The 23,373-nt window shown below is 42.1% G+C and overlaps 1 long non-coding RNA gene across 1 annotated transcript; it reads left to right on the top strand.

The window, feature by feature from the left end:
* Positions 1-5,310: 5,310 nt before the first annotated feature.
* Positions 5,311-18,685, top strand: LOC113905245. The gene is made up of 4 exons (XR_003514623.1): positions 5,311-5,649; positions 6,014-6,191; positions 16,927-16,995; positions 17,767-18,685. It is a non-coding gene; the product is annotated as an uncharacterized LOC113905245 (long non-coding RNA).
* The last annotated feature ends 4,688 nt before the right edge of the window (positions 18,686-23,373 follow it).

Below are 23,373 nucleotides of genomic sequence, written 5' to 3' on the forward strand. Positions count from 1 at the left end.
GTGACTAACACTGATGATGTACTGTCATTTGTTGAGTGAGGGTAGCTGCGGCAACTAGAGAACTTTGAAAGAATGGTGGAGATTTGGGATGTAACTATGAAGAATGAGCTTAGGACCTGAATGAAGCAAAGAAAGACTTTTCAGATAGTTCTGAGGCCATCAAGGACCCAGGTAAGGCTAGAGATCAGATGTTTGCAGCAGAGCCAATTGACATGATTATATCATGTCCAAATGGGCTAGTAGCCCAGGGGTTAGGCCATTTGTGATGGAGTATATTGAGTCTAGTGGAGAGTTTGTTGGTAGACATGGCACAAAGTTTTGTGGAAGATTAATGGAGGTTCCTAATGCAACATTAAGAGATTTGTTGTGGGATCCAGATGAACTGAGGAAGGAAGTTGGATCAGCAGTGCTAACTTGGCAGCATGGGACAACAGTGATGGTGAAAGGACAGCAAGTCTGAGGAGGCCAAAGACCCTGTTTGATGGGAAGGGTGATTGGCTTGGGGTTTTGCAGTCAGAGGAATTTAGTGGCTCATTTCAAGATCTCGAGGTCCAAGATGTGATCTGAACAACTGTATTTCCATAGTTCACAGAAGTGGGTGGAGGTCCAGGGCCTGGGTGACCAGCTGTTGGTAGCAGTATGGATGCTACTGAAACGATTGATCCCAGAGGCTGGGTGGAAAGGAAGGTCTTGTCTGTAGTCCTAATGCCCATTTGAGTGAAACAGCTTATCCAAATGCTTGATTGTATTGGAATTCTAATTAGAGTCCCTTCCTCTCTTTATGTGCTTATTTTTAGTTGTTTCAACATTCTAGGTGACCCAAAAGCTCATGCTGTTTAGGAGTAAATCCTACTGATCCTGTTCAATCAGAGATCATCTCTTTAATTCTGTATAATTTTTTTTCTCTCTTTGTTGTTACTATTCCTTTGTTCACCTTCTCTGGTCTTCTGAAATTCTTCTGTTTGGGAGATCTTTGATATGTTCCTGTTTTCTATATACCCCTTAGCTTTTCTCTGTTGTGGTTACATTCTGGAAGAATTACTTAACTGGAACTTCCAGCTCAGTGAATTGCTCTTCAGCTGTGCCCATTCAGTGTTCAACCTGTCCATTGAATTTTTAATTTCAGTGATAACAATTGAAATTTCCAAGATCTCTGTTTTTGGGCGGTGTATGTATGTGGTCATTCTTGCATTTGCTGAGGATATTAATTAATCTAAAGTTCTAAACTCTTCCAAAGAGCAGGGAAGGGCAGGATGAGCCTGTGCTCAGTCTGTCTGTGGGTGTGAGCGCTCCCCGGTCTACCTTAGGCCCCCTCCCAGGCCTCTCTGAACTTAGTGCTCACACAGCTTGCATCTGGGAACAAATACTGTGTCTGTCTGGTCCAAGATGGCCAGTAGAAGTGTGAAGGGGTTGGCCACATGGCCACTTCTGTAGGAAGACTCCTAGCCCACAAGGTCTGTTGCCCTTGGTATTTTGGGCTCCATGCATTAGCCATCTCTGGTTTCATTTTTAGCACATCCTTTCCTTGAGTGAACTGTGATTTTTCTCTGTCTGTCTGCACTCAGTTGTTTTCTTGCTTTCATGGATTCCTTGTAGTGGCTAGTCCATGGAGAATACTTCTCCTTACCTGGCAGTATAGTGGATTCCTTTTCCTTTTGAAAATCTTTTGTTGTTTCTGTGGGTTTGGGGTAGGTGGGAGAAGCTACAACTTGACCAGTCTGCCGCCCTGATTCAATCTTCATCACCATTTTTTTATACCATAAAAATCTTACCATCTGCCTGATCATTTGTCTTTACATTTCAAAAACTCAGTTTAGTTGGGAACTGAGATAAATGGATTAAGTCAGTGGTTTCTTACTTGGTCTCAATAAAAACTGGAGTATGGAAGTTTTGTTTTCTCCCCCTTGAAATACATTTATTGAGTTCACTAAGATCATCATGGCAGGAAGGGTAAGTATCCTGATATCACTTTCTTTATGCCTCCCTTCTTTTTATCACTGATGAAATCTGTGAAACCTGTCATCTTTCTTTGTGATTTACAAGACAGACTTTTCCAGGGTATGTCAACTGTTCTGAAGACAATGTTGTTAAGGATCAGCTTTGGCAGATCAGATAGATAATGATGTGCCAGTGAAAGACTGGGCTATTGATGAGCCTCGTGTTGAAACTGATTGCCATATATGGGCAATTTTTCCCTTTCACTGTTGCCCTGGTTGTGCTGTTTATGAGGATGTTCATGAACAAGGGACAGTTTTGATTTTAAATCAAAATTCTATGCCAGCACAAGAGTGTTCTATTCTGCTTTGCCATGGTAGGATTTTTAACTGCCAGTTGTTCTGTGGCTTCCCCCAAAGGTGGACTTTAAAAGTAATGAGTGCATAGAAAACATTTCCATTTAAAATAGTCCTTTTATTACTGTTCTGAAATTAATAAATTCATTTAGTACTACTGTGTTTCCATGAGTTTGTTCCATTTGCAGGATTTTGTCTCTCTTTGAAACATGTTTTGAGTAACTTATACAGAATGTGATCATGGACCAATTCATTGTGATGAGCAACTGAGCAGAATCTAAGTGTTGAATCTGTTTGTTTTAGAAGAAAAGTTTCTAAAATGTATTCCCTGGAAATTTCTGCCATTGAATGAAACTCATTTCTATTCCCTGTGTAGTCATCACATGTCACTCCTAGATCTTCCGGAAATGTCTGCTCAACCAAGTTATGACAGTGGCAGTTCTGTTTTTAAACAGTTCCTTCTGCTTTGACAAAACCTTGAGATTTTGCAGCAGGACATTACAGGAAGACAGACTGCTGCCCCATCATCTTAGGATCAACTGGAAGCAGCTGCTGTGCTCAGTCTCCACACACTGGGCTTGGGAAGGCTGCAGACTGATAAATTGAGCATGAAGGTTAAAGATATTTGTAAAGACAAATCTTTGTGGAATTTTCTATGCCTCACATCTGTCCAGAAGGGAAAAGCAGGTCAGGATATGTTAAAGTGAGTCTTTCCAGAATATATGTAAAATTCATAATAAAGTTGAGTCAAATTCAACTTTCTGCCCCCCTCCCCACCCCCCCCCCCCCCGAAAAAATAAATTAGTGATCCTTAAGTGTTTGTTAGGATGAGTTCTGTTCCTGTGGCCCTGGCTAACCACAGAGAGGCTGGAATGTGTGATCCTTCCCTTGACAGACAGGAGGACCAAATACTGGTGATCACTGGCAATGCCTACAACAGCTGTTTTAAAGTGTTTTGTAGCAATTTCTTCCCACTAGAATATTTTTCTCCATAAACGATTCATAGTGAACACAAATACAAGACAATGAAAAATTTTGGAGTGTTAAAATTTTGCGGGAGGAGAAGGGAATGTCAGAGGATGAGATGTTTGGATGGCATCACTGACTTGATGGACATGAGTCTGAGTAAGCTCTGGGAGTTGATGATGTACAGGGAAGCCTGGTGTGCTGAAGTCCATGGGGTTGCAAAGAGTCGGACAGGACTGAGTGACTGAACTGACTGAAAATTACAGTCTTTAAAAAATACATAAAATATAAACTTTGTATCCATGTCCCGGAACAGAGGGGAAGAAGGAGGAATTCTACTTTTGTCTTTTCCTATCATCTGAAAGTGAGAGGGTGTGGGAAATTATTCGTTTCCTTAGTGCTTCCTACAAATGTTGCTGCCACCCCTGGCAGACACTCATCAGCTTCCATGATTTTCTGAATGGCAGAGCAGGATTTCAAAGTTGAGTCTAACTTTGCTCCAACAGCCAAGGATTCTCACCACCACATGGTACTGTCCCTACAAGTCCCTGCAAGCTGTTTTGCCTGTGCATTTCCAGCAGAATCCCAAGACCATTGCTAAGTGTCTTGGCACCAAGGCACCTCTGACATGAATACACCTTGAGTTCGCAGATGTGCGTTTAACATGTTTACTTCCCTCTGGGATCCGGGTTCTCTAGTCAACAAAAGTGTTCTTAGAGAGTCTGATGACTTCAGCCATGGGGGAATGCCTGAACTTGGACCTGAAGCCTCTCTAGATAGCAGACTTTCTACTCTAGCCTTTATGGGCACAGTCCCATATGGAAATCTGACAGCATAGAAAGGATGTGTTAACAGGTTTTGACTTCTGACCTTTAAGTTCAGTCTGAGAGAAGTCTGTGTGAGTTATTGTGCTTGCTGGTCTAGTTTTTGATGTGCTTGCAATATAAATACTGGCCTGGTGGGATCCATCCATGCACACGGTTTGTATAGATGGTAAGTTCTGTTAGAGTAAGAACAGGATGTTTATAAGGTAGCCAGGAAAGGCATCTGGAAGGCAAGGGCACAGGTACTGATGAGTCAGATAAGCTTGAGGAGGGGAGGACAGTTCTCTTGGGCATGAGATGAACAGGAAAACCGCATGGACAAACAGGTGGATGTACTCTGAAGACTCCAAAGGTGGGTCTGGACATAGTGAAGATTGCAGGTAGAGGAAGTGGTGAGAGGTAGGACCTAAAACAGGGCTTCACTTCACTCTGGGGTTTTAAAAATATATTTATTTGTTTTTACCTATTTTTGGCCGCATTGATCTTTGTTGCTGTGCAGGCTTCTCTAGTTGTGGCAGACAGGGGCTACTCTCTAGTGTGCGTGGGCTTTCACTGCTGTGGCTTCTCCTGTTGTGGAGCACAGACTAGGATGGGCGGGCTTCAGTAGTTGTGGCTCCTGAGCTCTAGCATATAGGCTCAGTAGTTGTGGCCACTGGGCTTATTTGTTCCCAGGCATGTAGTATCTTCATGGACTGGGGTCGAACCTGTGTCCCCTGCATTGGCAGACAGATTCTTAGCCCCTGGACCACCAAAGAAGTCCCTCACTTTGATATTTAAATGGCTCCCAAAAAGCTTATAGGCAGGGTGTGCTCTGCTTAGGGGGGACCCCCACCTGCCTGTGGGGCTACTTGTGGGAGTCCTGCAAGTTGGGGCTGCCCCGTCTAGCACAACTCACAGAATTCCCATTAGCATCAGACTTTTACTGAAAAGGAACATCCCGTGGCTAATGAAGGTGTGATCTTGAGGTTGAGCAGAATCAGGAAAGAGCCTTGGAAATTAGTCAAACTCAAGCTTGAACACCTGAGGAGTTATTTACCAACTGGAACCCCAGGCAAGGGGCTTCGCAGGTGGCTCAGCAGTAAAGAATCCACCTGCCAGTGCAGGAGATGCAGGTTTGAGCCCTGGGTGGGGGAGAAACCCTGAAGGAAATGGCAACCCACTCCAGTGTTCTTACCTGGAGAATCCCATGGACAGAGGAGCCTGGTGGGCTATAGTCTATGGGGTCACAAAAGAGTTGGATGTGACTTAGTGACTAAACAGCAACAACCCTGGACAAGTCCCCCAAGCTCTTGAAATTTCAGTTTTTCCATCTCTGAAATGAAGATACACTACCACCTTCCTTAGAGGTCTGTTAACATTAAACACAGTAATATGTAAACAGGTGCCCAGTGAAATATTAGTTCTCTTTTCCCTCCTGTTTGTTCACTTCAGAGTACAGGTTCTGCACCAGCATGTGGACATCCCCTCTATATCAGGAAAACTCCCTTCATGTTTCCATTGAAATGGAAGGAAGCAGGATGCAGGAATCCATGACACCGATAACTACCGTCCACAGCTTCCCTCACCAGGTTAGTCAACAGTGAGCTGGTCCCTATGGAAGCAGGAGAGAATGCTTGCTGGTCATTGTCATTCTGAGAAATTGTTTGGCAGGAGGCTTGGCCAGGTTGGGCTGTGGTGTCATCCAGGGAGGGAACCTCAGGTGAGGTGCCACAGGACGGCATGAGGACACCAGAGGGAAGGAAGGATGTGGGAAGCAGGAGATGGGTTTTGTCAGCATCTTATTCTTGCCTGGGGATGACGGCTCTGTCCTCATACTTTATAGTGTCACAACCATGAGAGCGCACTTTCCGGAAGAAGGAGTACGTTTTAATTAGCCGCATGACACCTGATCTCTAACCTATCAGTCCATTTCTCCCGGCCTCATCTTTTCAGATTATTTTTGCCTGTGTCCGCCACTTGCCTGTGCCTTTCATGTGTATCCAGGAAATCACCAAACAGCCTGGGAATCCTATTACCAGACCTCAGGACATTCATTGTCGAGTTCTCCCCAACGGTTACACAAGTGCTGAAGAAGTGGCTCTCTTTCAATAGTGTCTTGTCAAAATGCCAGGTACAGTTTGTTTTTGACATTTGCTGCTACTGTTAAATAATAGTCTTGCTTCTGTCATAGCTAATGTTGACTTGAAGGCATTTGGAGGGCATTTCTCAACTCCAGCCTTAACAGTGAGACCTGGGTCTTGACAGATATTTTTTCTTGCTTGCCCAAGGCAACTGAATGTAAGGTTTGCAACCTTTGCTTTTCTAACCTCAAGAAAATTTCAAATGGGCATACATCATTTAAAACTTCAGATCTTATTGTGCACATGTGCTTGTACTCATAGCCATGAACACCTACACACATGTACAAGTTGAAGTTCTTGAAGGTTTGCCATCCTGAGAATGACATTTACATCAATTAAATAGTATCCTGTTTTAAGATCCCTTAAATCCTGGCTGTTCTACCTTAGTAAACCTTTATTTGTTAGAATGTCATACTTCATTACAGAGCTCTTTAAAATCGCTAAACGGTTTTATTGTTTCTGTATTTGCAATGGAGCAAACCTTGAGCACTGCCCAGCAAGCGCTGTGTGCCATCTGTCAGAGGATCAGGGCTCTCCACACACAGAACTTTCTTCTGTTTGAAATTTATGTGACTTTCCCCCACTTTTGTGTGGAGGCATCTTTTGAATTTTTCCTTCAGTGTCTTATAGACCAATGTGTAGAGATCTCCTAATGGGTTCATCATTCCTGATATGCTCACCATTTATGAGGGAAAAGGGGAAAGTAAGAAAAAAATTGGGCAGCACAAGCGAGAACTGTGGAAGAATTCTGTGGAATTGTGCAAGAGCTGGCATCGTTTGTATGTGAAGGGGCCAAGAACCGCACAGTTGGTTTCAAAATAAATACCAAAGGAGTGGTTAATAGACAAATCTGTTTTGCAGTTTCAGAAAAATAGAAGCACAGCAGTCATTAGGGCATCTTGGGTTTGGAGTTTTGCATGGGGAGCCATAGATTGTAAATCTAATGGGTAAGTGTCCACCATGTCCAGCCACACATTTTCTTCCACTACACCTGTGTCACAAAACTGATCTTCAAGTTTTGAAAAACTATTTTTAGAGATTTCCAAAATTATAAAATCTGAGCATATGAATTATTGTACTGTCATCTTTCACTCACTCTCTCTCTCTGCTTTTATCCTAAGTTTATTTGGGAGGCTAGTTTTAGATGGCAGCCATTTTTCTTCTTCTGAGATCAATATGAATTCATTTAAAATCAAGATGTGATTATCCCATGATGACTCGTATAATATTACATAGCAACTTAACTGCATTATAAGATTCAAGGAAAAGAATGACGGAGCTAGAAGAGACCCTAAAATTCATCACGGGCAGCCCAATCGTCATTTTACAAAACTCACAGTGGTTAAGTGCTTGTCCCCGGTCACAGAGCCAATTAGTAGCAGAATGAGACATTTCAGTAGCTTTAACGGGGCATTAACATTTCAATTCATGAAAAATGTAGATTTAATTTTATAACTCTGCAAGATTTATGTCAATGTTGACAACTGGTAGAAAAGGGACATTCATGAATTATGAATGTATCTGTTATAATGGGAAATTATTTGTTACCTTAAGTAATAGCTGGTACATAATAACACTGAGTATCTATTATATGATTTACATATACCACCTCATTTAATTACCCCATTAAAGCTATGATATAAATACTATTATCTATAATATAATATGAAGAAACAAAGGCTTATCCAGATTACACATAACTAGCCAACATCATGCAAGTAGATGCTAAACTGAGGGTAATTCCAAGCCCTTGTCCTTCCCAGGCTGAAAGATGCAGATCTTTACTGTCTGTACTGTCAAAACAGAAATATGTTAATAGAACCTATTTCTTTTTTTTTTAATTAATTTTTACTGAAGTATAGTTGCTTTATAATACTGTGTTAGTTTCTACTCTACAGCAAAGTGAATCAGCTATATGTATACATACATCCCTTCTTTTTTTTGGATTTCCTTCCCCTAAATTGATTTATTTCTATGAAATGTTAAATGTGGTACTAAAACATATATGGGAAAGTCATGCCCTTACCCTCCCTAAACAATTTTAAATTTTAGTTGGAGCAATGAACAACTTCAGTGGTGCCACTCTTGGCTAAGAAATAGATTCTGAGCATGACATTTATTATTTTGTGATGAAATAAATTGGGTATCTTGAAAGAAAAGCAATGGGAGAAGATTATTTGCATCATGACTTATTATTAGAGATATTTTTAAATCTAAGACTTGGGTTATTCCCTTAATGAAGAAATAGGATGAAAAGCATTTCTTATCAAATACATTTTCATTTATCACTTAAATTTGACCTCCTATGTCATCCAGTGTCTTTAATTTTAAAATTAAAGTTGGTATAATGAAAAATTTAAAATATTGTTGGCATGTCCACAGAAGAATAACAAGGAAATGAACATTTTCTAAATTTCCATTAGACTTTCATGTGAAAAAATCACAAGCATTATTTAAGAAGTTGGAAGTGATTTCTGTAGATTATCACTTATATTTTGACATTAATGACTTTAATGAAGACAGGACAGATTTAGGCTAATTATGAGACCAAACTTCTAATTAGTGAATATAAATGAAGAGGTTAATGACTTCCTCTCACTCTGCCCACCTTTACCTCTGCAAAGAATTGTCTCACATACCACAGTGAACTCCATGCCTTCCTGAGCAAGCCCTACCTAATAAGGCCAATCAGGAGTCTAGAGCAGGTGCATGGGTGGTTCAGTGGTAGAATTCTCGCCTGCCAATCAGGAGTCTAGAGCAATGAGATCAGGTCAGGAATGGGGTTGACTCAGTGGAATCCAGGGCTGATGGTTTACAGCATTTGGGACTTTCAGGGATAGGCATGACAGAATGTTGTTGTTGTTTAGTGTTTAAGTCATGCCCAACTCTTTTGCGACCCCAAGAACTGTAGCCTGCCAGATTCCTCTGTCCATGGGATTTTCCAGGCAAGAATACTGGAATGAGTTGCCATTTCCTTTTCCAGGGGATCTTCCCATCTCAGGGATTGAACCGCATCTCCTGCATTGGCAGGTAGATTCTTTTATCACTGAGCCACTAGGGAAGCCTGCCTGACAGAATACCTGGTTTAAAATGACTTAAGCAAAAAAGAAAGTTATTGGCTCATGAAACTAACAAGGAAGACTGGCTTCACATGCAGCCAGGAATCAGGTAGCAAAAACTATCAGAGCACAGCTTCTTTCCATTTTCTCTGTGTCTACTGTATTGACACGAGGCTAGGGTTTTACAAGGCTAGATGGTGTTGGCAGCTCCAGCCTCAAGTCCTTCCCACGCATGTCCTGTCTCTCAGGAGATTCTACTAAAGTCTCAGAAAATTTTTGGCTCTGGTCAGGTCAGGTATCCCTTGCCACACCAATCTCAAGGCTGGTTCTGCACAGACAAAATGTGATATCGATACTCACAGGGATTTTTGGACTTTGCCAAGAAATAGACATTGATAAGAGGGCAGAAAAGAAATTCAGGCAAGTCTTTATTGGGGCCTCTGCTGCAGCAGTGGAGAGTGAGAACAAGTAATAGCTTCCCTTGCTTGCTGCTTAAGTGGGTTGGGGGAGGGGTGTGAGTTGGTTCCTTATATGGGGTGAGGGTAGAGGTATGGCCAGAGTTCAGGCAGGAGGGGTGGCTTACCATCTGCCCATCCCTTTGGTGGTGTTGTATGCAAGGGGCATGCCCATTACCCTGCTTTTACTCCTGACCTCAGTTTTTTGTTCCCAGCTCTACAGAGGTGGCAATTGGACGTTTTTGATCTTTTTGTATCTTGTTGTCCAGAATTTGCCCCAACTGTGCATGCGTGCACACTGTTACTTTTAGTCCCTTACAGCTTTTTTTGGTGGGGGCTTGAGGAGACAGGTGCAAGCATTGCATGAATGTGGCAAAGGATCCTGTCCCAGCCTGTTTCAATATGATTACAAAAATAAGGATAACTGAATAGACAAGTGCCATCAGAGCCCAAAAGTCGTTATGAACTGGAAGTTGCAAAAGCAAGATAAAGTTGCTAATTGAAGAGAGAAACAGTAGGTGATAAAGAAAAAAAAAAGAAAACCATCTCATGTCTTTCTACTTCCCATGAAACCTGTACTCTTCTTCCAATAAACTCCTTAAAAAAGGATTTAAATTGATTAGTTTTCTCTTCTTTGTAACTGACCAACCATGACTAAAATAATGTGCTGGTGTTCCCTCTACTGATTAATGTGCTCAGTCATTCAGTCATGTCTGACTCTCAGTTACCCCATGGACTGTAATCCTCTGAACTCTTCTATCCGCAGGATTTTTCAGGCAAGAATAGTGGAGTGGGTTGCCATTTCCCTCTCCATACTGATTAATATCCTGGATTACATGTAAGTTATACATGCCCTTCAGATAACATGTGTCCCTCAATGGGAAGAGAAGCCTGCCCACCAAACAGATCATCCAAAGATTATTTGAGCAATTATGAGTGGCTTGAACTAAATGATATTGGAAACGGCCATAAGATCTGTTCCTGAGGGTTATCTAGTTCTCTGAAAATACCTACATTCAGTTTCATGAACAATTCACCTTTTTTCAACTCGTTTCCCACTTTTGCCAGATACCTTTTCATTAATGACTTAAATTTTAACCACATGTGAAAGTTCCAAGCTCAGCTATCTCACTCAGTGTCATGGAAGAGGCTCCTGATAATCTATGTGGTTAAGCACTAGCTGGCAGTACTTTCTTTTAAATAAGATCTTTTGCAAATAAAAGTGTTTAGGTCAGTGAAGCTAGAGACATCATTGAAGCAATTCCCTCAAATCTGAGCTATCCCACAATTAAATCATTTCAGTCTCTTGTTTGAAATGAAAAGTAGGAAAATTGGGAAAGGAGAGTCTAGAACCTCTCTAAGAGACCCATCCCAGCTGCTCTCACTTCAGGAAATGGCAACTCACTATTCTTGCCTGGAAAATCCCATGGACAGAGGAGCCTGGCAGGCTACAGTCCACGGGGTAGCAAAGAGTCAGACACGACTGAGCGACTGAACACACTCAAATGCTAGATTAGAAGGCTTGTGAAGCCAATTTGCTCTTTAAGATGATGGAAACATGTTTTGTTCAGTTTCTGCTGCGAAACCCAGAAGAAATAGTTTGTGGGACCAGCTTTGAACAAATCTTTTCACGATGCTGTGATCTGAGAAAGTCCTTAGTTTCTGTTCTCATCCTTTGTAAAGATTCTGTACAGTGAGAGGACAGTTTTCCAGGGTTTGTAGTTGATCCTATCGTGCTGCTTTATTGTGAATGAATCCAACTGGAACACCACCAGCTCCAGCCACAGTAGCAGGTTCCCTAACCTGAGCTTCTGAAAGCCTCTGTGTATAGAGTTGTACAGAGTATCACCTCTTATGGCCCTGCCCTCGCCAGCTTAACAACTTTGATTTTTGGTAAGCCAAATAATTCCAGTAGGAGATGACGTTGTTACAATTTCAGAATGAAATTCTCTTATTTTGCTAAAACCATTGTGTTCTTTCTTAGTAAAACTGCTATAGCAGATCAGTTTCTTCCAAATGTCATAAACTCCTTTCTCTTTTCATAATTTTTGGAATAAGTATGGAATGGAGAAAAAAGTTTACCATCTGAAGCCAAGCTATGTTGGGAGATGTTAGATCATTTTTGGCAATAGAGAAAGGCTCTCAGGGCTGGACTTGGTTATAAGAAATACAAGAAACTCACCCCTTTATGTGCTGTTTTTAATGATCATGCTCTCCCCTGAGAATTGATTGGTATTCTTTCCCATTTAGCTATCTTAAGTTCCTACTTGTCTTGAGAAAGTGCCTGTTTTTAAGCCTGACACCCACAATCCATGAACAAAGAATGAAGTCATATATGTGGGAACCGAAGAGTAGAGGAGACACCTAGTGAAAGTACATTGGTACCTAGAAGAATTTCTCTCTTAAAGAATTATTACTTTTTGTAGTTTTGTACATCCTGATCGTAGTAAAGGGCTTCCATGGTGGCTCAGATGGTAAAGAATCTGCCTGCAATACAGAAGACCTGGGTTCGATCCCTGGGTTAGGATGGTAGCTGGGATGGGTCTCTTGGAGAGGTCCTAGAGAAGGGGATGGCAACCCACTCCAGTATTCTTACCTGGAGAATCCCATGGACAGAAGAGACTGGCAGGCTTTAGTCAACAGGGTCACAAAGAGTCAGACACGACTGAGTGACTAACATATACACACAATCATATTAAAAGTGATTTTATTCCATAGCTGAACTGTTTGTTCAGGAACCAGAAGGTATTTAGGTAGCCCATAAGTTAAAACATCTTTCCATCTACTATGGTGTTACCCTATAGACATGTGAGGTGAGGTAGGCAGCAGTTGCTAAAAATGATTAGCCCATATCATCCAGCAAATTACCAAGTCAAAAAATCTGGTTCTCCTATATTTCCATGGTGCTCAAGACAAGGCCTTTTCATGACTTGGAGGGAGTTTATATGGTGATGTTGGAAAAGGCTACCCATTTCAGTATTCTGGCCTGGAGAAGTTCATGGACTACAGTCCATGGGGTCGCAAAGAGTTGGACACAACCGAGCGACTTTCACTTTCTTTTCTATTACAAAACACTGCTTCTATCCATAGCGTGCTGTTATAGTGAGAAAGTTCTGGATGAAGGTCCAAATGTTAGAGGTCTAGTTTAACTCTGTTGGGAGCTTGCTAGCTGACGCAACAATGTTAGGTCTATTACTTCACCTGTAAAATTAACTCTGAAAGAGCTGATCTCTAAAAGGGACCCCAGAGCATAGTAGCTAAGGTTGGGGTCTTGGCTCCGCCACTCACTAGCAGTTTGAACTTGAACAAGTTATTTTACCTCCACTCGTCTTGTTTTTAATTTGCAAAATGGGAATATTATGAGTTCATACAAGGATTAAGTGACCTAAGACATACAAAGTACCTTGAAGAGAGTTTGGCCATTAGTGAGTGCTCAGCAAGTCACAAAAAGGCCTTGTCTTGAGCACCATGGAAATATAGAAGGAGAACCAGATTTTTTGACTTGGTTTGGTAAGCAAAATCAACATATGAAAAAAAGAAACCCATATAAAATTACCTGATTAAATGAGAGGTTGATTCTTTCTCCTTTCAAGAATACTAATAGAAATTAAACAATAGAGACCTTGATCAATTTAGATCAGCCCTTTTCTTTACAGCAAGAGTGTATTGGTTGGAGATGATCTGACAGATGTCTCCAACAAAGCCATGATTTCTTCACAGCCCACTCCCCTGTCCCTGCCTGAGCCTGTGCTCCCCACCCCACCCCCAGGAACTGGCTTCTTCTCAGCCATTTCACGTCTCAGGAAATAGTTAAGACATCCTCTCAGATCTGTTGGACCAAAAGTGAATACGAATACAAAGGACCTAAGCCACATAATTGGAGAAGGCGATGGCACCCCACTCCAGTGCTCTTGCCTGGAAAATCCCATGGACGGAGGAGCCTGGTGGGCTACTGTCCATGGGGTCATGAAGAATCGGACACGACTGAGCGACTTCACTTTCACTTTTCACTTTCATGCATTGGAGAAGGAAATGGCAATCCACTCCAGTGTTCCTGCCTGGAGAATCCCAGGGATGGTGGAGCCTGGTAGGCTGCTGTCTATGGGGTTGCACAGAGTCGGACACGACTGAAGCGACTTAGCAAGCGAGCGAGCGAAGCCACATAATCAAAAAGGTAGATGTGAAAAGTTTCATTCAGAGCCAAAAACATAGGTCTCTTTTTTTTAAATGTATTTATTTATTTAAGTTATTTTTGGCTGCACTAGGTCTTCGTTGCCATAGGCAGTCTTTCTCTAGTTGCAGCAAGCAGTGGCTACTCTTTATTGTGGTGTGCAGGCTCCTCATTGCAGTGGCTTCTCTTATGGTGGAGCACAGGCTCTAGGCTCATGGGCTCAGTGGTTGGGGCACGTGGGCCCTAGAGTGTGCAGGCTTCAGTAGTTGTGATACATGAGCTCAGCTGTTCCTTGGGATGTGGAACCTTCCCAGACTGGGGATCTAACACATGTCCCCTGCATTGACAAGTGAATTCATAACTGCTGGAGCACTAGGGTTGAAAAGACCCTGATGCTGGGAAAGACTGAGGGTGGGAGGAGAAGGGGACGACAGAGGATGAGATGGTTGGATGCATCACGGACTCAATGGACATGAGTTTGGGTAAACTCTGGGAGTTGCTGATGGACAGGGAGGCCTGGAGTGCTGCAGTTCATGGGGTTGCAAAAAGTTGGACATGACTGAGTGACTGAACTGACTGGACCCCTAGGGAGTCCCCAGAACAGACTTTGTTTACTGAACCAATTGGAAAATCCAGTTACCCTTCTATATTTCTACAGTGGGTAGGACAAGGGCCCTTCCTGACTTGGAGGGACTTTAGGTGCTGATAATAATAATACATGAACCGTGAACTTCTGGATGTTCAAGCTGGTTTTAGAAAAGGCAGAGGAACCAGAGATCAAATTGCCAACATCCGCTGGATGATCGAAAAAGCAAGAGAGTTCCAGAAAAACATCTATTTCTGCTTTATTGACTTTGGAAAAGCCTTTCACTGTGTGGATCACAATAAACTGTGGAAAATTCTGAAAGATGGGAATACCAGGCCACCTGACCTGCCTCTTGAGAAACCTATATGCAGGTGAGGAAGCAACAGTTAGAACTGGACATGGAACAATAGATTGGTTCCAAATAGGGAAAGGAGTACGCCAAGGCTGTACATTGTCACCCTGTTTATTTAACTTATAAACGCTGGACTGGAAGAAGCACAAGCTGGAATCAAGATTGCTGGGAGAAATATCAATAACCTCAGATATGCAGATGACACCACCCTTATGGCAGAAAATGAAGAGGAACTAAAGAGCCTCTTGATGAAAGTGAAAAAGGAGAGTGGAAAAAGTTGGCTTAAATCTCAACATTCAGAAAACTAAGATCATGGCATCTGGTCCCATCACTTCATGGGAAATAGATGGGGAAACAGTATCAGACTTTATGTTTTTGGGCTCCAAAATTGCTGCAGATGGTGATTGCAGCCATGAAATTAAAAGACGCTTACTCCTTGGAAGGAAAGTTATGACCAAACTAGATAACATATTCAAAAGCAGAGACATTTCTTTGACAACAAAGGTCCGTCTAGTCAAGGTTATGGTTTTTCCAGTAGTCATGTATGGATGTGAGAGTTGGGACTGTGAAGAAAGCTGAGCGCTGAAGAATTGATGCTTTTGAACTGTGGTGTTGGAGAAGATTCTTGAGAGTCCCTTAGACTGCAAGGAGATCCAACCAGTCCATCCTAAAGGAGACCAATCCTGGGTGTTCATTGGAAGGACTGATGCTGAGGCTGAAACTCCAATACTTTGGCCAACTCATCTGAAGAGTTGAGTCATTGGAAAAGACCCTGATGCTGGGAGGGATTGGGGGCAGAAGGAGAAGGGGACTACAGAGGATGAGATGGCTGGATGGCATCACCGACTCGATGGACGTGAGTTTGAGTGAACTCCGGGAGTTGGTGATGGACAGGGAGGCCTGGCATGCTACAATTCATGGGGTCACAAAGAGTTGGACACAACTGAGCAACTGAACTGAATTGAACTGAATGAGTTAGATAACAGGGTTGGGTAGACAATGTAAATAAGTGAATACCTGAATTATTGCAATGAAATAAAAAATCTTCTCATAAATCAAGGAAGAGTGAACAGATGCAAAATATAATACATGACAAGAAGAAAATAATGAAGAAAGGAAGGAAAATTTAAAAAGTTTTTTACACAACTTTATCTAAATTTGAAAATCTGAAAGAAATGGATTTTTCTAGAAGGATATAATTTACTCAAACCAGTTCTAAATAGACCAATTTTCATAGACAAAAATTAGAGAAAATTATCAAATTCAAAAATTTAAGTACTAGTAGGGCTAGAAATTTTATGGGCAAATTTAACCAAAACTTTAAAGGTTGGATGATTCCAACACTATTTAAATTGGTCCAGTGTATGCATGTATGCTAAGTCACTTCAGTCATGTCCGACTCTGTGCAACCCTATGGACTGTAGCCTGCCAGGCTCCTCTGTCCATGGGATTATCCAGGCAAGAACAGTGGAGTGGGTTGCCATGCCCTCCTCCAAAGAATCTTCCCAACCCAGGATTGAACTCAAATCTCTTAATAAGTCTCCTGCACTGCAGACGGCTTCTTGACCACTAGCTCCACCTGGGAAGCCCAGATTGTTCCAGAGCATATACAATAAAGGGGCTTCGCCAGTGGCTCAATTGGTAAAGAACCTGCCTGCCAATGCGGGAAACACAAGCGATGAGGTTTCAATTACTGGATCAGGAAGATAACCTGGAGAAGGAAATGGCACCTGCTCCAGTATTCTTGCCTGGAGAATTCCATGGACAGAGGAGCCTGGTGGGTGGGCTACCATCCCTGGGGTTGCAAAGATTTGGATTTGACTCAGTGTGCAGGCACAGGCATATACAAAAAAGGACAAGTTTCAAATAATTTTCACCTGGAAAAGATAAATTGAATACAAATGCTATACAGAAATGAAATGATAAATGAATCTCACATATGAGTATTGATGCATAAATCCTAGATAAAATATTAGCAATCAGAATGCAATAACATACTAAAAGAATAATACTCCATAACCAAGTACAGCTTATTCTAAGAATGCAAAGATAGTTCATCAAAATAGATCTAAGAAGAAAAAATCATATGATTGTCTCCACAGATACTGAAGATGCAGTTAACAAAATTCCGCATATGCTTGCATTCGCATAAAGAATCACTGGAAGGGCAGGTAAGAAACTGGTGACTCATGGGGGCAGAGAGCAGGTTATCAAACATGGACGATATCAGCCTGGTGAGGTCAGGGTTCTCAATGTCCATTTTTTCTATTACTTTCATCTTTGAGCCATGTGACACTTTTACCTGTTCAAAAATTACAGTTCTCCATAAACAGTATTCTTTTAGCTACCATTGTGTTCTATGCCAGGCGCTTGAACTCTGTTCTTGTCGAAAAAGTAAGCTTCAGGTGACTCACAGACAAGAGCAACACTTTGTCACAGAATTGTAGGTCAGAAGGAAATAAAGGAAAGACCAAATGTGATGTTACCTCCTTTCTGGATAATCTCTCTCTGCTCCATCTTGAGTATGGGATGTAAGGTTGACCTTGGACTTTCTGTAGCACAAACAAACCTACTCATGGGCTTTGGTAAGTTCTATCGCATCCCAAGTCCACCATGGTCTCACTTGACGTGTCTTTTGATGAAGGAGGAAAACAAACTTAAGTGGTGTGCTGAAGTTATTCTGGCAGAGCCTGGGCCTCCAACCTTTGTATTATCTCCAAACTGCTTGCTCAGAAAGGAACTATAACGTGGCTAAATGGGCAGTGTGGCCCAGGACTACCCAAAGGGTCCTGATGTGTATTAAAAACCTGCTCGGTATGCTGTGAATATCCCACTGTGTCTACTGAAGACCTGCTCTGTGCTGTACCAGGGACAGAAAGCCGAAATAATCCTTGCTTCTGGCAGACCAGAGAGCTCTGCTCATACCTACTGTCTGTTTATAGGTGCTCCTACAGATTGGCGTAAGGTGCAGAAGAATCCCACAGGAAGGCCCTGTGATACAGCCAGAGAGGTCAGGCCATGTAAGCCTGCCCACGTGACATGGAGGTGGGGAGGAGCGGTGAAAACAGCTTTAGAGCAACAGTCCTTGGCTCAAGCGTCCCCCCCTGCCCACAAAGCCCTCCACCTCTCCTCAACCACTCTCATCCTTTAAGTCCCCTCCACAAAGACAATTCAAGCAGGGCACTCTCTGTTCTTTCTCCCATGCTGGTGTGGTGGATATGTCTGCCATTGAATCCCTAGTAACCAGCCCAATGCTTGGCATCCAGTAGGTGCTTGGTAAATATTTGAACAAATATTAAATGAACAAATAAATGATTTGTAAGTTCTGCTCTTCAAAGCTGGCCAGGAATTTTTGCATCAGGGTGTTCTGTTTATTTGGATAAATTTCTATGGCAAATGAAAAACATTCATGTACTTATTAGTTTCTGAAAGAGATTGTGCAGGATGGAGTGTTTGAACACATAGCCAGCAATTTACAATCCTGGGCTCAGGAACAGCAATTCCCTGACCCGATTCCACGTAATTCTGTTTCCTTTGCTCTGCTCCCTGCCCCCTCCCAAACTCCTCCTCTCCCCACAAATTATAACAAGGAAATCAAGGAAGTCAGTCATTTAGGCACACAAACATTTTTAAAGGGTTCTACCCTTGGTGGATAGTACACATATGTCCCACTACTTTTTATTATTTACTCTGTGATCTTCAGCCAATCACTTAACTTCTCGAAGTCTTACTTGTTCCCTCTATAAAAGAGAAATGTTATTTCTACTCTGTTTATTGGCCATGTTTATAAAATTCATAATTGAAGACCTCGTCCATAATAGATGCTCAATAAACAGGAGGTGAGACTCTCACTTAGTAACAGAGGTTGTTATTATTATTGGTGATGGTGACGGTGTGTGTATGAGTTCATTCATCAGTCTCAGCACATTACAAATACCAATCAGCAGAACCTCCTCCTTCATCCTAGTATGTCTATGTGTGCAGAAAGCAGTAATGCGTACACAAAAATATTGAGAAATTAATTAAACGTACTAAATGAGTGGGGTAGTGAAATGTGAAATCTTGGAACATGAAGAACTTGGAAAAAATAGGACTGAAAGGAAGGACTTTTTGAATTGCAAGGAAAAGCTCTATGTTTTAGACATCCAAGCTTGGGTTCAAGTACTCAGGACTCAGTTGAAAGTAAATTCTTGGTGTCTAACCTAGATCCTTCACCCTTCACCTTTCCTTGGGTTTTTGGCTTGTTTTCCTTCATCCTCTCTTGCTCACTCTTCAGCTGTTTTCTCCAGGTTCTGCTTCCTGTGCCCTTCCTTAAGTAGTGCCTTCCAGGTCTTCCTCCTCATGCCCTGGTGCATGCCACCCTGACCCTTCAATCACCTGAGCCAGGATCCAGTAGTCATGCTTGATTTCTTTTCCTCATTCTCTTTCATCAATCTCTGTATCTTAATAGTTTTCAAACTTTACAGTAAATTGGCATACTCTCAGATTCCAGTAATAGTAGACTTCTGTGATAGCCCCTGACCTTCACTGTCACCCAGGCTCCCCTCTCCCAATTTGTCCTTCCCATTGCAGTCAGGGGGAGCCTTCCAGTGTAGGTCCTTGGTGCCCTCAGAAGATATGGGATCGAACCCAGGTCTCCCAACGTTGCAGGCAGATTCTTTACCAGCTGAGCCACCAGGGAAGCCCAAGAACACTGGAGTGGGTAGCCTATCCCATCTCCAGCAGATCTTCCCAACCCAGGATTGAACTGGGGTCTCCTGCATTCCAGGTGGATTCTTTATAAGCTGAACTATCAGGGAAGCCAGTGATGGTATGGAAACTAGCTACTCAGACTACAGAGCTCAAGCCTTTGGAATTGGGGTTTTAATAGCTGAGACTCGGTCAGCATCTTCTCTTTGTCTGGAAGTCTCTTTTCCAGATTTTGTCTAGCCAAGTCTCACTTGTACTGCAAGTTGCGCCTCTCAGGGAGCTTCGATGACCCTTATGTGCCGCATGTCCCCATTTCTCTGTGAGCTCTTTAAATGCAAGAATCATTCATGATTCACTTTGATATTTTTCATGCATAGTATGGTGCTGGCAGGTGAAGGTTAAGCGTGGCTGAAGCTTGGCTCCTTCAGCCTGTGATGTGCTCAGAGGGTGGCATATGGTATGGATGGCAGGCAGAGGTGCACTGTGTGTGTGGCGGGGGAGCTGGCCAGGACTCCTGCCTCCTGCCCAATCCTACTGTTGAAGTTCCTGGGCGTCAATCACTCTTCCCAAAGTTTCTCAAGCCTTCCCCAGGGTGGGCACAACAGCACCTCTGCTGAAGAGCTGGACACATCTCCCAAATTTCACCTTCCTGATTGCCTCCACAGAAAGCTCCTCAAGGTCTGAGGTAGTTTCATTATAGGCAGTCAAGAGTGGCTGACAATGCAACTACCCAACACTCAGCTCTCTAAAAGAAAGGAAAGGAAAATCTGTTTCGCCTTTTGTAAAGACTGTAAACCTGTTTTTGAGGCTTCATGATAAGTGTATAATCCCAAACTCTATAAGACAAGAAAAGTACCTTGTACTCAGAATGTTAGTTATTTTTTTCCCTCAGAGTCTGGTTCTCCATAGAATACAAGTGTTAGTGATCTAAGCCAGGAGCCACTCACTTGGTATAATCACAAGGACAAAGTGTGGCAGGAATCTGGACCACTAATCAGGTACTTGTCTTTAGTCCAAAATGATTAGAGCACTTTAGGAATTGATCATTCAGATTCCAGGGCTAAATATGTAAAATGACAGATGTTCATTATTTGAACTTTGATATCCTCATCAAATGGGACTGCAAGGAGATCCAACCAGTCAATCCTAAAGGAAATCAGTCCTGAATATTCACTGGAAGCACTGATGCTGAAGCTGAAACTCCAATCCTTTGGCCACCTGATGCGAAGAACTGGCTCATTGGAAAAGACCCTGATGCTGGGAAAGATTGAAGGCAGGAGAAAGGGACGACAGAGGACGAGATGGTTGGATGGCATCGCTGACTCGAGGACATGCGTCAGCAAGCTCCGGGAGTTGGTGATAGACAGGGAAGCCTGGTTGCTGCAGTCCATGGGGTTGCAGAGTTGGATAAAATTGAATGACTGAACTGAACTGAATCTAGATATAGAACTCCAGGTCCAAAGTTTTTACCTTCATATTTTGAAGCCTTGATTTGGTCTAGTGTCCTTGGTCGCTGATAAGTAGTCTGATCCATTTTGATTCAAATCCCCTTAGAATTACCTGTTTACAGTTCCTTGACCCTACAATCTCAAGAATGTTATCTTGGGTGATATTATATTTCAGCATGATACATCAAGGTTTTCATTCTTTTAATTAATTCTGATTAATATTTGTGTTTCTCTTCAGTCATTGGAATTTTCTTTATTGTTTCTTTCATAACCTTCCTTCCCTAATTTTCCCCTTACCCTTTTGTAACTTTTCTTAATTGGCTATTATACCTCCTGAATTTATGCTTCATTCCTCTTTTTCAATCTTTTATTATCCTTCTTTTGTTGTTTTGTTCACTGTTATAGGAAGTTTTCTCAATTATATCTTCCAGTCTTTCTATTAATTAAAAAAATTTTTTTGACAATTTAATTTCCCAAGAATATTTACTATTCTCTTATTTTAATTAAAAAAAAAAATCCTGGTTTTATGATTTCACCTTATGTATATAAAGTGTTTTCAAGTCTCTGGCTGTTTGAATTCTCTTTGTCTCTTATGGTGTATTTTTAATTTTTTTTCTCAAATATCTGTTCATCAGTAGTTGTCTGATAATATTTGAAGATGAATAAATAGGAATGGGGGCTTCCCAGGTGGTGCTAGTAGTAAAGATCCCGCTTGCCAATGCAGGAGACCTAAGAGACTTGACTCTGATCCCTGGGCAGGGAAAATCTCCTGGAGGAGGAAATGGCAATCCACTCTAGTGTTCTTTCCTGGAGAATCCCATAGACAGAGGAGCCTGGTAGGCTACAGTCCATAGGGTCGCAAAGAGTTGGACACTACTAAAGTGACTGAGCATACACAAATAGAAATGATGCTTTATGAGGTATTTGTCTATCTTTTTTTCCCCTCAAATGTTTGTCCATGTTGAACTGTAAACTCATTTTTTTAAATGTGGAACAGGAGTGCTATCAGTTTCTATGTATGGAAGCAGGTCATGCAAACAAGCTTCCTTCCAGTGTAACCCTAAACAAGAAGGCCTGACTCTGGGGTGTCAACACATTTGTCACCTGTCGTGTTCTTCCCCAAATAAAGCAATTAAATTTCTTTAGACGGAAAACTTGCTTTCTGGGGAGTGGGTGAGTTAAGCCCAGGGTCCTGCCTGGAAGATGTACGCCTTCCTCCATCATCACCCATCCTGTGTATTTTGGGCTGTGGACACCTCCACTTGGGTCTACCTGTTAGTGTATTGACATTTGCCATAGTTTTGTTTTCCTAAAATCTGTTAAAATTTCTTTTTCAAAGACAACATCCCTTTTATTCTCTTCACTGTTATTTATTTTACTATTTATAGCCACAGAGGTTGAGATGGTTGGATGGCATCATCAACTCAATGGACATGAGTTTGAGCAAGCTCTGGGAGATGGTGAAGTACAGGAAAGCCTGGTGTGCTGCAGTTCATGGGGTCGCAAAGGATCGGACACGGCTGAGCAACTGAACAACAACAATTATTTATTTTATGATTTTTTAAAAATCTGTTATTTTGAAAGGATCATGGGAAGGAAAAAAGTCCTATTCTTGAAAGTTTGCCATCTTGAAGTAGCCTCTGAAACACCAGTGTGGCAGTTTATGGTTCATACTCTGAGAAAGTCACCTTAAGGTTTTTCCTGTGATGTCTCTAAAACTTCTCTAAGCCAGAGACTTCATACATGTGATTCATTGTATTCAGTCATGACCCTCATTTTCACAGATGAGGAAACTACAACTCAGAATTAAATGTCCAAGATACTCAGCTAGGAAATAGCAGAGCTAACTTGCAATAGCAAGGCTGTCAAACCCCAGGGCTGAGTTCTTCCATCTCACAGTCCTATCTGGACAAGTGTTGCTTCTGTTTTATATATGAGAAAATTAAGGCACTGTACCAGAGTGATTAACTAGGTGATTTGTTTCCTGGATCCTAGTCTAGTAGTCTCTCCATAGCTCTCTCCTTCTCATTCTTGGTTGACAAAATCCTTCTAGGCATCAGGGGGTGTCCCTAGGCAGTGTCTCTATGGCAGGGCACAGCTCTCAGGTATGTCCTTGATGAGGGGTGCAGAGAAAATCTTGTGTTTATGCCCTGCTGACATGCCACCCACTTGTTGGAAGGTGAGAGGTAGGGAGCACCAAGTTCATGTGTTCTTAGGAGGTTGCTGGCTTTCTAGTGTCTCGGACTTTCCTGTGTGGCTAGGATCCTTAGTCCTCTTCTACCTGGAGCTATCCATTAAGCCTCTGACTCTAGCTTTTATCACATTGGCTGCTAAATTAGATCTTCCCCCTTCCTACTGAGGTCCACTCAGGACAAAGTCTCTTGGCTCTACCTCTTTCTACAAGTTTGGGTA

This window comes from Bos indicus x Bos taurus, chromosome 2, assembly GCF_003369695.1.
Source record: "Bos indicus x Bos taurus breed Angus x Brahman F1 hybrid chromosome 2, Bos_hybrid_MaternalHap_v2.0, whole genome shotgun sequence".
Classification (NCBI taxonomy): domain Eukaryota; kingdom Metazoa; phylum Chordata; class Mammalia; order Artiodactyla; family Bovidae; genus Bos; species Bos indicus x Bos taurus.